Genomic DNA, 14,393 nt, shown 5'->3' on the forward strand with positions numbered 1-14,393 from the left:
CCAGACCAACACCTCGGGGCAGGGCGCAGAACGTGGCCACTGCTGGGTCGCTGTAAGCGGCGAGGAGAAGCAGACAGGCCAACCCAATATGGGTGATAAGCAACTTCTTCTTCATTTGTGACGCAGTTCACACATATATAGGAGTGGTATTCAGCCACTCCTTCTTGGCATAACAGCATTGGTTAGCCCCCACAGCTTCCTCCACATTCTCCTCCCAGGTCTGGTCTCTGGCTACCTCTGGGGGCCACCCCCTGCCTTGCTTGCACAGTCCTCCAGAACTCTATGGTCCTGCTCTTAGAGTCATTCTGCAACAATTCCCCCCTTTTTCTTTGTGCAAGCAAGGCATTATGGGTTATTCTGTTCACCTGTTTTATCACACAACTATAAACAAGTCTAATAGCTACGATGATTAACCTAACAATGATACATAAGTGCAATACTTCAAACAACAGTGTTTGACTCAACCTGTAATGCCCCGTGAAGACAACCATCTAGTTATTCTTAGGATATTGCTCATTTACTAGTGCTGGGTAAGCTGAGCCAGGGTTCTCAGCTGTGCGTGTATCGAATTAGCATAATCAGAGAGACTCATACAACACATTCTATCAAACTCTTCACATCCATGTCCCTGTTCCAACAACAAAAGGTTCTGCAGTGTTGCATGTCTTACAGAGTCAACATTAAAACAAATCAGGAATTGCCTTCGATGTAGAATTGTCTGCTTAGCAACTCAGCAACCCAGTCTGCTTAGTTGAGCCAAGCACTTACGGTGATTTGGCATATTATGATTGGATACATGTTTTGAAGACCCTTAGTGACTAACATATAATTGGTTAAACACAGGTGTGAGAACTCAACCTTGAAAGCTTGCCAACAGTCCACAGTTCTCATTAACTTGGTGAATTCCAGCCTCTTATCTTGCTTGCTTAAACTTCTTCAGGCCTCTCATGGCCTTGCTGTATCTTTCAGGACTATTCAAAGTTTATGTACCAATTATGCATTCTCCTGTGAGAACACTGTCTCCACATCTCCCCCCTTTTCTTTTATCCAGTAACAAGTCGCTACTACAGCAAGGCACACACACATTTACATTAGCACAGTAACTATTACAGGGTGCAGCAGCATGTTGAAGATGCTGATGGCAGTGAAGGACTAGCCAAAGAAATTTCTTACCAGTGGAATTCTCCCCCCCCTCTTAATTTGTTCCATCACCTGCTTTATAACACTACCATTGTATTAAAATTTTTCTAGCTTTTGCCTTAGCATTTTCTAGCAGCTACTGCAAATTTCCATACTCTAACATCTCTTTTACAAGTGACAAATCTATACAATACAAGGTGCAGTTTCTTATTAGCAACTAGCTAGTAAATAAAGGTGGTTTTATACACAAAATCACAACCTCTAATAATAGCTATTTTACAAGCACACATATTCAGGATGTTACTTTTCAGTTGCCCCCAAGTGATGTTTTGCAGTTATTTGTTCTTTCTCTTCCTCCATCTCATTCTGCTTGGGGTAATCACGGTCAGCTCCTGTAGCTGAGGCATCAGGTTTATCCATTCGTCTGTCCAGCTCATGGCAAGGCTTGACAAACTTTGCAGGCAGTCACCATGGACCTGTAGGCAGGAGGACACAAATATACCCCCTCCCCCAGGTTATCAGTTCTTCAGAAGTAGACAGGTTAGACAGGTTAAAGTTAAATGTAACATCATTACTCTCTCTCTCCCCCCCCCCTTTTTTTTTTTTTTTAGTCCATGCAAAAGCCATCATTACTCCCACTACAGGCCCACGTACAGAACAAGAGAACAAGGACCCTGTGGAGACTTAACAGCAAACCAGCTCCGAGAACCATCATTGCAGTGCGAGGTGGCAGGCTCAACTTTAGCGGGCGTCCCCGCAGAGGCTCTGCCTCCCCCACATCGTATGAGGCTTGGGCTTTTATACTGACCAAAATGCACACTCATTCCAACACAGGTGGCCAGCCTGTGCTGGAAGAAGTGGCCAGCAGTATCTACAGAGGTCTCCAAGGGTTGATAGAAACCTGGACATACTTATATTTACCAACTTCTAGTACATGAGTATCACAGAGAAACTGTATGGGCTCCCCCTGTCAATTGCAAGAAAAAATCATAATATATACAGCTTGAGTATAAGAGGATTTTAACGCATACGTGGTCACTGTTTGTCAGGCTTCCTTAACTATTTTGAGATCAAGAGCTTCCCACTCTTTAGCCCCCTGCTGTGTAGTAAACACAGGATATGTAGAGATGCCCATTGCAGAAAATTCCCCAGTAATGATCACATATTTGGTTACCCGTTGTTACAACTGAGCGTCTCCAGAGCCAGTAAGTCTGAGCAGACCGACCCGGGAGACAAAGAGTCAGGGTCTGGAAGCAGAGGATACAAATCTGGCTCGGATTCAGGGGATTCGGGGGCTGATCCTGCGCCGAACTCGGGGTCTCCGTTGCTCGCAGCTGTGTCTTTCTAATCAGGTGTATCTCGTTCGGTATGTAGCCATCTGCAGACCTGGCTCCTCCGTGACTGAATTAAAAACTTTTTCACTCTAGGGCGTAGTGGGTTGGAAAGGCTCGCGGTTCCTTTAAATCTCCCGCTCGCGCATGATCCCTGTTTTCTACTGCGTGCTTCACAGTGGCGCCGCAATCGATCCGGCGCCGAGGCACCGCCCTTTTTCTTTCGGATTTCTCGACATTTATCATGCGTATACCTTCTAATATACTTTCTCTGTCCTTTTCAAAGTCCCTACTTTCGGAACTCGGGTGGTGGGGGAGCAGAGGGGTTACACCTCCTCCGCGGCACCTTCTGATGGAGGGGGAGAAAAGGAAAAGGGGGGGGTGCGGGGTGGGGGGGGTGGGAAACCCTGTGCTCCCGCGAGTTGGGGGGGGGGAACGAGTTGTAATCTTCCCCCGGTTTCAACCGACCGAGGACGTCTGTTCCTAGTTTCTCCGTTGCTACCGCGGCACTTTTCTTTTCTGCCTTGTATCTTTTTATACAGTTCATTACTTCCCTCCGTGGTTTACCGAGTTTCTTTGCCTTTTTATAATCATTAAGCACTGAGTCAAATAGTTCATCACCAAACTTTCGCCACTCACTCTCCTCAAATATTGTATTAGGATCTGCAAAAAAAATCTCTTAGCCTTCCCTAGCCACTAGACCTGCTAGCTGCTTTAGAGTCTCAGGCTCAATTCCCCGCTTTTATAAAAAGCACTGTAAAAAGTTCAGGGCTCAGTTCCCCGCTTTTATAAGAAGCACTGTAATAAGTCCAGGGCTACCTCTCGGTCCATTTTCATGGCCAGCCTTTTCCGGATCGTCTTCTTCTGGGTCGTCCTGTAACCTCGGTCTCCGGACCGGCCTCCCGGCGCAGCAGTCTGGTTCGCCCTAGCGGCGGATTCTTTCGGTTAGTCGAAGCACCCGGGTCCGTCACGCCACCGCAGCAGCATTGCCCGCGCTTCCCGGCCGCTGCCGCCGGCGCCGCTCACTCGCCGTTCCGGGTCCCCGTCGACCGGGGCCCTGTATCCCGGGTCCCCGTCGACCGGGGCCCTGTATCCCGGGTCCCCGTTAAACCGGGGCCCTGTATTCCGGGTCCCCGTTAAACGGGGGCCCTGTATCCCGGGTCCCCGTCGGCCGGGGCCCTGTATCCGGGTCCCCGCTAGTCGGGGCCCTGTATCCCGGGTCCCCGTCGGCCGGGGCCCTGTAATCCGGGTCCCCGTCGACCGGGGCCCTGTATCCCGGGTCCCCGTCGACCGGGGCCCTGTAATCCGGGTCCCCGTCGACCGGGGCCCTGTAATCCGGGTCCCCACTAGTCGGGGCCCTGTAATCCGGGTCCCCAGCGACCGGGGCACTGTAATCCGCGTCCCTGTTCGGGCGCCATTTGTAAGCGGCGAGGAGAAGCAGACAGGCCAACCCAATATGGGTGATAAGCAACTTCTTCTTTATTTGTGACGCAGTTCACACATATATAGGAGTGGTATTCAGCCACTCCTTCTTGGCATAACAGTATTGGTTAGCCCCCACAGCTTCCTCCACATTCTCCTCCCAGGTCCGGTCTCTGGCTACCTGTGGGGGCCACCCCCTGCCTTGCTTGCACAGTCCTCCAGAACTCTATGGTCCTGCTCTTAGAGTCATTCTGCAACAGGTCGCAGACCGCAAATCCACCTGGCAGAGCAGGCTCCTGTGCTGGAGCCTCTGTGGAGCTGCTGGGAGCAAGACTTCTGTCCCAAATCTGGGTGTATCTGTATCTGTATTTTCTTTATGTAGTTCAAACCCAATTGTTAGTGCAGAAGGCTAACTGTTCTTAAACTGTTTATTTGCTAGGCTAGGAGCACGAGTGAAAAAATTGTCTTAAGAATGTTTGTTTTGAACCTTGTATGTATGAGCAGGTAGGGAAAGCACTGAACAAGGGGATAAAAAGGGCTTGGCGGTAATAAACGAGGATTTGAGTCTCTGCATCAACTCGAGTCCGTGTCCTGAAACGCCACAGGGCTGCTGCCGCTTTCCAGTGCTGTGGAGCCAGAAGATGCCGCCAATGGCCACTGCCTGCTGGCGCTGGGGCTGCTGGTCTCAGGTGTTGATGAGCCCTGGGACAGCCTCTCACTGCCTGGCTGTGGGTGCTCCTTTTACCACATGGTGGCGGCTGCTGGCTTCTCTCCTGCTGCCTTCTGGGCCACGTGTAGGTAGTTTGGGTGCAACGCTTCAACTGGGAGCACGCTGGGGAGCCGTGGCATGGCCCGATTGTTGCAGTGCCAGTGTCTGGTGCCAGGGAACTGTGGCATGGCTGTCATGCCTCCTGGCTGTCAGTGCTGGAGCTGCTGCTCCCTGATGACTCCTGACTGTCATCAGCTAGGATGCTGCTAGCATGGGTTGGGGAGCGCTGGGATAGCCCCGACACAGCCTGTCTGAGCGTGCACCTCTTTGCACGTGGTGCTGGCGTGTGGCTGCTCTAACGGCGTCTTTTGCGCCGAGTGTAGGGAGCTTGGGCCTGATGCTGCAAGCGGGAATGTTCTCGCACCCGCACGGGCCCGGTGGACCTTGAGGCGCTTTCTCTTTGGCGTGTTCTAGAGCCACGGGATGATGCTGACGGCCGCTGTCTGGTGGTGCTGCGGCTGCGGCTCGCACGTGCAGGTGAGCACTGGGACAGCCTGGCTGCAGCCTGTCTGCGGGGGCTCCTCCCAGCTCGAGCTGCTGGTGTGCGACTCCTCCTCTGGGAGCATCTTCCGGGCCGTGCGTAGGGAGCCTGGGCCAGACGCTGCAAGCGGGAACGGTGTCGCACCCACACGGGCCCGGTGGATCTTGAGGCGCTTTCTCTTTGGCGTGCTCTGGAGCCACGGGATGATGCTGACGGCCGCTGTCTGGTGGTGCTGCGGCTGTGGCTCGCACGTGCTGGTGAGCACTGGGACAGCCTGGCTGCAGCCTGTCTGCGGGGGCTCCTCCCAGCTCGAGCTGCTGGTGTGCGACTCCTCCTCTGGGAGCATCTTCTGGGCCGTGCGTAGGGAGCCTGGGCCCGACGCTGCAAGCGGGAACGGTGTCGCACCCACACGGGCCCACTGGGTCTGTTGCTCCTGCTTCTTTGCCGTGGTGCAGAGCCACAGGATGCTGCCGATGGCTGCTGCCTGTTGGTGCTTCGGCTGCGGGTCCCACCTCATGGGGAGCATTGTGTCAGTTTTGGCACCGCCTGTCTGCGGGTGCTGCTCGCAGCACATGTTGCTGACGCTCGGCTTCTCTCCCGCTCTCCTCTGTTCCGTGTGTCTGGTATCTGGGTCTCTTGGTTGTCCCGGGTTTGGTGTCGCCATTGATCGGGCCCAGGGGAGCTGGAACGGCTGCTGCCCTCACACAATGGGAAATCGTGGCATGGCCCTGATGGCATCTGTCTGACACTGCTTGGGCTGCTGGTCTCCTGTGCCTCAGGTCCCAGAGTTTGCCCCGCTGCTGCCTGGCTGCTGGTGCTGGGTCTGCTGGACTCCACTTCCAGAGATCCAGGAGACTGCCATGATGCTGCTGGGCTGACAGTGCTGGGAGCGGTAAGCTCTGATCTGGCACTGGAGGCTGCAAGGGGAAGCAGGAAGGTTAAGGGCTTGGCTCCCAGGCCCGGGGCAGCGTAGGCCTGAGCGGTGCCCCAGCCCTCCTGGAGCAGACAGACTCTGCCAAGCCCACACCAGGCACCCACTGCCAGGCCTTGCCTGGCCCCTGGCCCCAGCCCAGGAGCACCCAGGTGCTTTGACACTTACAGGTGCCCAGGCCAGCACAGCTGTCACACTCCCATCTGGCCTCACGGCTGTTCCCCAAGTTGGAGCAGCATCTGTGTGTGCCCTCAGCAGCACAGGAGCAGCACAGGAACAGCTGCCAGGGCCTGGGGAAAGAAATGGGTTCATGTCTCTGAGGATAAAGCGCCCACAGCACGGGATTGCCCAGCAGAGCTCTTCCCTTCATCCCTTCTGCTTCAAGCCCTTGCTGAGACAGAGATCCCGTGCGGAGCCCCGGGGTGCAGCTTTGGCAACTTACCCGTCTGGCTCTGCCACCCGTCTGCCTCCTGGACAAAGGCACTCCCTGGCATCGCAGCGGCCGTGCCTCCGGAGCAGTTCTGCGTATGCATCGTTGTCTTCCTATGATGGTTCTCTGGTGGAGAAAGGAAAATTGATGAGCCCCTGCTGCCTCAGCATAAGGCATATGTGGGGCCTCCCCGCTCTTCCCCCCACACCCTATTTCCAACTCCTCCATGGAGCTAAAGCCCAGACTCAGGGGACAGCAGAGGGCCAGTGTTGGCCAGGAGGACACTAACCTGAAGGGGATTTGGATCCCCATGTTTATCATTTCCAGAAGAAACTGATACCGATTTCTACACAGAGGGCACTGTAAGCACAAAATTCCAGAATGCATAGCCTGTTCCTGCAGGAGAAACATAAAGAGCGCGAGTGAGGCTCTGCGACTGCTGAGAGCCTGCCATGCCCAGAGCAAGAGAACAGCTCCTACCTGGATGCAGGCCCTGTGGAACCAGGTGGTTCTGCATGCTGGGCACACCATGGTCCCATAGGTCGTTCTGCCTTCAACAGGGTCCATGCAGATGAGGCAGACGGTGCCCTCCGGAGCCACCAGATCTTGCTGCTGTGGGTGGTGCTCCTGGCAGAAGGACCTGGGGGAAGAGGGAAGGGATGGGTGAGATGAGAAGCGCTGGGTCATTCCCTGGTGACGGTGTGGAGGGGAGAGGAGGTACCTGGACGGCGGGAGATAACGGGTGACACATTCACCCTCCACGGCACAGGGGAGATGGAACCTGCGGTCGCAGCCCACCTCCTGGCAGGTGATGGTGGCCCCCCTCTCGCCACACACGAAGCAATCCTGGAAAGAGCAGAGCAGCCCCCATCAGCGGCAGCCTCAGGGCCTCCACAGCCAGACCGACACCTCGGGGCAGGGCGCAGAACGTGGCCACTGCTGGGTCGCTGTAAGCGGCGAGGAGAAGCAGACAGGCCAACCCAATATGGGTGATAAGCAACTTCTTCTTCATTTGTGACGCAGTTCACACATATATAGGAGTGGTATTCAGCCACTCCTTCTTGGCATAACAGCATTGGTTAGCCCCCACAGCTTCCTCCACATTCTCCTCCCAGGTCTGGTCTCTGGCTACCTCTGGGGGCCACCCCCTGCCTTGCTTGCACAGTCCTCCAGAACTCTATGGTCCTGCTCTTAGAGTCATTCTGCAACAATTCCCCCCTTTTTCTTTGTGCAAGCAAGGCATTATGGGTTATTCTGTTCACCTGTTTTATCACACAACTATAAACAAGTCTAATAGCTACGATGATTAACCTAACAATGATACATAAGTGCAATACTTCAAACAACAGTGTTTGACTCAACCTGTAATGCCCCGTGAAGACAACCATCTAGTTATTCTTAGGATATTGCTCATTTACTAGTGCTGGGTAAGCTGAGCCAGGGTTCTCAGCTGTGCGTGTATCAAATTAGCATAATCAGAGAGACTCATACAACACATTCCATCAAACTCTTCACATCCATGTCCCTGTTCCAACAACAAAAGGTTCTGCAGTGTTGCATGTCTTACAGAGTCAACATTAAAACAAATCAGGAATTGCCTTCGATGTAGAATTGTCTGCTTAGCAACTCAGCAACCCAGTCTGCTTAGTTGAGCCAAGCACTTACGGTGATTTGGCATATTATGATTGGATACATGTTTTGAAGACCCTTAGTGACTAACATATAATTGGTTAAACACAGGTGTGAGAACTCAACCTTGAAAGCTTGCCAACAGTCCACAGTTCTCATTAACTTGGTGAATTCCAGCCTCTTATCTTGCTTGCTTAAACTTCTTCAGGCCTCTCATGGCCTTGCTGTATCTTTCAGGACTATTCAAAGTTTATGTACCAATTATGCATTCTCCTGTGAGAACACTGTCTCCACATCTCCCCCCTTTTCTTTTATCCAGTAACAAGTCGCTACTACAGCAAGGCACACACACATTTACATTAGCACAGTAACTATTACAGGGTGCAGCAGCATGCTGAAGATGCTGATGGCAGTGAAGGACTAGCCAAAGAAATTTCTTACCAGTGGAATTCTCCCCCCCCTCTTAATTTGTTCCATCACCTGCTTTATAACACTACCATTGTATTAAAATTTTTCTAGCTTTTGCCTTAGCATTTTCTAGCAGCTACTGCAAATTTCCATACTCTAACATCTCTTTTACAAGTGACAAATCTATACAATACAAGGTGCAGTTTCTTATTAGCAACTAGCTAGTAAATACAGGTGGTTTTATACACAAAATCACAACCTCTAATAATAGCTATTTTACAAGCACACATATTCAGGATGTTACTTTTCAGTTGCCCCCAAGTGATGTTTTGCAGTTATTTGTTCTTTCTCTTCCTCCATCTCATTCTGCTTGGGGTAATCACGGTCAGCTCCTGTAGCTGAGGCATCAGGTTTATCCATTCGTCTGTCCAGCTCATGGCAAGGCTTGACAAACTTTGCAGGCAGTCACCATGGACCTGTAGGCAGGAGGACACAAATATACCCCCTCCCCCAGGTTATCAGTTCTTCAGAAGTAGACAGGTTAGACAGGTTAAAGTTAAATGTAACATCATTACTCTCTCTCTCCTCCCTTTTTTTTTTTTTTTTTTTTTTTAGTCCATGCAAAAGCCATCATTACTCCCACTACAGGCCCACGTACAGAACAAGAGAACAAGGACCCTGTGGAGACTTAACAGCAAACCAGCTCCGAGAAGCATCATTGCAGTGTGAGGTGGCAGGCTCAACCTTAGCGGGCGTCCCCGCAGAGGCTCTGCCTCCCCCACATCGTATGAGGCTTGGGCTTTTATACTGACCAAAATGCACACTCATTCCAACACAGGTGGCCAGCCTGTGCTGGAAGAAGTGGCCAGCAGTATCTACAGAGGTCTCCAAGGGTTGATAGAAACCTGGACATACTTATATTTACCAACTTCTAGTACATGAGTATCACAGAGAAACTGTATGGGCTCCCCCTGTCAATTGCAAGAAAAAATCATAATATATACAGCTTGAGTATAAGAGGATTTTAACGCATACGTGGTCACTGTTTGTCAGGCCTCCTTAACTATTTTGAGATCAAGAGCTTCCCACTCTTTAGCCCCCTGCTGTGTAGTAAACACAGGATATGTAGAGATGCCCATTGCAGAAAATTCCCCAGTAATGATCACATATTTGGTTACCCGTTGTTACAACTGAGCGTCTCCAGAGCCAGTAAGTCTGAGCAGACCGACCCGGGAGACAAAGAGTCAGGGTCTGGAAGCAGAGGATACAAATCTGGCTCGGATTCAGGGGATTCGGGGGCTGATCCTGCGCCGAACTCGGGGTCTCCGTTGCTCGCAGCTGTGTCTTTCTAATCAGGTGTATCTCGTTCGGTATGTAGCCATCTGCAGACCTGGCTCCTCCGTGACTGAATTAAAAACTTTTTCACTCTAGGGCGTAGTGGGTTGGAAAGGCTCGCGGTTCCTTTAAATCTCCCGCTCGCGCATGATCCCTATTTTCTACTGCGTGCTTCACAGTGGCGCCGCAATCGATCCGGCGCCGAGGCACCGCCCTTTTTCTTTCGGATTTCTCGACATTTATCATGCGTATACCTTCTAATATACTTTCTCTGTCCTTTTCAAAGTCCCTACTTTCGGAACTCGGGTGGTGGGGGAGCAGAGGGGTTACACCTCCTCCGCGGCACCTTCTGATGGAGGGGGAGAAAAGGAAAAGGGGGGGGTGCGGGGTGGGGGGGGTGGGAAACCCTGTGCTCCCGCGAGTTGGGGGGGGGGGGACGCGTTGTAATCTTCCCCCGGTTTCAACCGACCGAGGACGTCTGTTCCTAGTTTCTCCGTTGCTACCGCGGCACTTTTCTTTTCTGCCTTGTATCTTTTTATACAGTTCATTACTTCCCTCCGTGGTTTACCGAGTTTCTTTGCCTTTTTATAATCATTAAGCACTGAGTCAAATAGTTCATCACCAAACTTTCGCCACTCACTCTCCTCAAATATTGTATTAGGATCTGCAAAAAAAATCTCTTAGCCTTCCCTAGCCACTAGACCTGCTAGCTGCTTTAGAGTCTCAGGCTCAATTCCCCGCTTTTATAAAAAGCACTGTAAAAAGTTCAGGGCTCAGTTCCCCGTTTTTATAAGAAGCACTGTAATAAGTCCAGGGCTACCTCTCGGTCCATTTTCATGGCCAGCCTTTTCCGGATCGTCTTCTTCTGGGTCGTCCTGTAACCTCGGTCTCCGGACCGGCCTCCCGACGCAGCAGTCTGGTTCGCCCTAGCGGCGGATTCTTTCGGTTAGTCGAAGCACCCGGGTCCGTCACGCCACCGCAGCAGCATTGCCCGCGCTTCCCGGCCGCTGCCGCCGGCGCCGCTCACTCGCCGTTCCGGGTCCCCGTCGACCGGGGCCCTGTATCCCGGGTCCCCGTTAAACCGGGGCCCTGTATTCCGGGTCCCCGTCGACCGGGGCCCTGTATCCCGGGTCCCCGTCGGCCGGGGCCCTGTATCCGGGTCCCCGCTAGTCGAGGCCCTGTATCCCGGGTCCCCGTCGGCCGGGGCCCTGTATCCGGGTCCCCGTCGGCCGGGGCCCTGTAATCCGGGTCCCCGTCGACCGGGGCCCTGTAATCCGGGTCCCCACTAGTCGGGGCCCTGTATCCCGGGTCCCCGCTAGTCGGGGCCCTGTAATCCGGGTCCCCACTAGTCGGTGCCCTGTATCCCGGGTCCCCGCTAGTCGGGGCCCTGTAATCCGGGTCCCCAGCGACCGGGGCCCTGTAATCCGCGTCCCTGTTCGGGCGCCATTTGTAAGCGGCGAGGAGAAGCAGACAGGCCAACCCAATAGGGGTGATAAGCAACTTCTTCTTTATTTGTGACGCAGTTCACACATATATAGGAGTGGTATTCAGCCACTCCTTCTTGGCATAACAGTATTGGTTAGCCCCCACAGCTTCCTCCACATTCTCCTCCCAGGTCCGGTCTCTGGCTACCTGTGGGGGCCACCCCCTGCCTTGCTTGCACAGTCCTCCAGAACTCTATGGTCCTGCTCTTAGAGTCATTCTGCAACAGGTCGCAGACCGCAAATCCACCTGGCAGAGCAGGCTCCTGTGCTGGAGCCTCTGTGGAGCTGCTGGGAGCAAGACTTCTGTCCCAAATCTGGGTGTATCTGTATCTGTATTTTCTTTATGTAGTTCAAACCCAATTGTTAGTGCAGAAGGCTAACTGTTCTTAAACTGTTTATTTGCTAGGCTAGGAGCACGAGTGAAAAAATTGTCTTAAGAATGTTTGTTTTGAACCTTGTATGTATGTGCAGGTAGGGAAAGCACTGAACAAGGGGATAAAAAGGGCTTGGCGGTAATAAACGAGGATTTGAGTCTCTGCATCAACTCGAGTCCGTGTCGTGAAACGCCACAGGGCTGCTGCCGCTTTCCAGTGCTGTGGAGCCAGAAGATGCCGCCAATGGCCACTGCCTGCTGGCGCTGGGGCTGCTGGTCTCAGGTGTTGAGCCCTGGGACAGCCTCTCACTGCCTGGCTGTGGGTGCTCCATTTACCACATGGTGGCGGCTGCTGGCTTCTCTCCTGCTGCCTTCTGGGCCACGTGTAGGCCGTTTGGGTGCGACGCTTCAACTGGGAGCACGCTGGGGAGCCGTGGCATGGCCCGATTGTTGCAGTGCCAGTGTCTGGTGCCAGGGAACTGTGGCATGGCTGTCATGCCTACTGGCTGTCAGTGCTGGAGCTGCTGCTCCCTGATGACTCCTGACTGTCACTGCTGCAGCAGCTGCTAGCATGGGTTGCGGAGCGCTGGGATAGCCCCGACACAGCCTGTCTGAGCGTGCACCTCTTTGCACGTGGTGCTGGCGTGTGGCTGCTCTAACGGCGTCTTTTGCGCCGTGTGTAGGGAGCTTGGGCCTGATGCTGCAAGCGGGAACGTTCTCGCACCCGCACGGGCCCGGTGGACCTTGAGGCGCTTTCTCTTTGGCGTGTTCTAGAGCCACGGGATGATGCTGATGGCCGCTGTCTGGTGGTGCTGTGGCTGCGGCTCGCACGTGCTGGTGAGCACTGGGACAGCCTGGCTGCAGCCTGTCTGCGGGGGCTCCTCCCAGCTCGAGCTGCTGGTGTGCGACTCCTCCTCTGGGAGCATCTTCCGGGCCGTGCGTAGGGAGCCTGGGCCAGACGCTGCAAGCGGGAAAGGTGTCGCACCCACACGGGCCCGGTGGATCTTGAGGCGCTTTCTCTTTGGCGTGCTCTGGAGCCACGGGATGATGCTGACGGCCGCTGTCTGGTGGTGCTGCGGCTGTGGCTCGCACGTGCTGGTGAGCACTGGGACAGCCTGGCTGCAGCCTGTCTGCGGGGGCTCCTCCCAGCTCGAGCTGCTGGTGTGCGACTCCTCCTCTGGGAGCATCTTCTGGGCCGTGCGTAGGGAGCCTGGGCCCGACGCTGCAAGCGGGAACGGTGTCGCACCCACACGGGCCCACTGGGTCTGTTGCTCCTGCTTCTTTGCCGTGGTGCAGAGCCACAGGATGCTGCCGACGGCTGCTGCCTGCTGGCGCTTCGGCTGCGGGTCCCACCTGATGGGGAGCATTGTGTCAGTTTTGGCACCGCCTGTCTGCGGGTGCTGCTCGCAGCACATGTTGCTGACGCTCGGCTTCTCTCCCGCTCTCCTCTGTTCCGTGTGTCTGGTATCTGGGTCTCTTGGTTGTCCCGGGTTTGGTGTCGCCGTTGGTCGGGCCCAAGGGAGCTGGAAGGGCTGCTGCCCTCACACACTGGGAAATCGTGGCATGGCCCTGATGGCATCTGTCTGACACTGCTTGGGCTGCTGGTCTCCTGTGCCTCAGGTCCCAGAGTTTGCCCCGCTGCTGCCTGGCTGCTGGTGCTGGGTCTGCTGGACTCCACTTCCAGAGATCCAGGAGACTGCCATGATGCTGCTGGGCTGACAGTGCTGGGAGCGGTAAGCTCTAATCTGGCACTGGAGGCTGCAAGGGGAAGCAGGAAGGTTAAGGGCTTGGCTCCCAGGCCTGGGGCAGCGTAGGCCTGAGCGGTGCCCCAGCCCTCCTGGAGCAGACAGACTCTGCCAAGCCCACACCAGGCACCCACTGCCAGGCCTTGCCTGGCCCCTGGCCCCAGCCCAGGAGCACCCAGGTGCTTTGACACTTACAGGTGCCCAGGCCAGCACAGCTGTCACACTCCCATCTGGCCTCACGGCTGTTCCCCAAGTTGGAGCAGCATCTGTGTGTGCCCTCAGCAGCACAGGAGCAGCACAGGAACAGCTGCCAGGGCCTGGGGAAAGAAATGGGTTCATGTCTCTGAGGATAAAGCGCCCACAGCACGGGATTGCCCAGCAGAGCTCTTCCCTTCATCCCTTCTGCTTCAAGCCCTTGCTGAGACAGAGATCCCGTGCGGAGCCCCGGGGTGCAGCTTTGGCAACTTACCCGTCTGGCTCTGCCACCCGTCTGCCTCCTGGACAAAGGCACTCCCTGGCATCGCAGCGGCCGTGCCTCCGGAGCAGTTCTGCGTATGCATCGTTGTCTTCCCATGACGGTTCTCTGGTGGAGAAAGGAAAATCGATGAGCCCCTGCTGCCTCAAAATAAGGCATATGTGGGGCCTCCCCGCTCTTCCCCCCACACCCTATTTCCAACTCCTCCATGGAGCTAAAGCCCAGACTCAGGGGACAGCAGAGGGCCAGTGTTGGCCAGGAGGACACTAACCTGAAGGGGATTTGGATCCCCATGTTTATCATTTCCAGAAGAAACTGATACCGATTTCTACACAGAGGGCACTGTAAGCACAAAATTCCGGAATGCATAGCCTGTTCCTGCAGGAGAAACATAAAGAGCGCGAGTGAGGCTCTGCGACTGCTGAGAGCCTGCCATGCCC

Source organism: Pezoporus flaviventris, unplaced genomic scaffold, assembly GCF_033815535.1.
Source record: "Pezoporus flaviventris isolate CSIRO_AGI_PZ_B2104156 unplaced genomic scaffold, CSIRO_AGI_Pfla_v1 ptg000013l, whole genome shotgun sequence".
Lineage (NCBI taxonomy): Eukaryota > Metazoa > Chordata > Aves > Psittaciformes > Psittacidae > Pezoporus > Pezoporus flaviventris.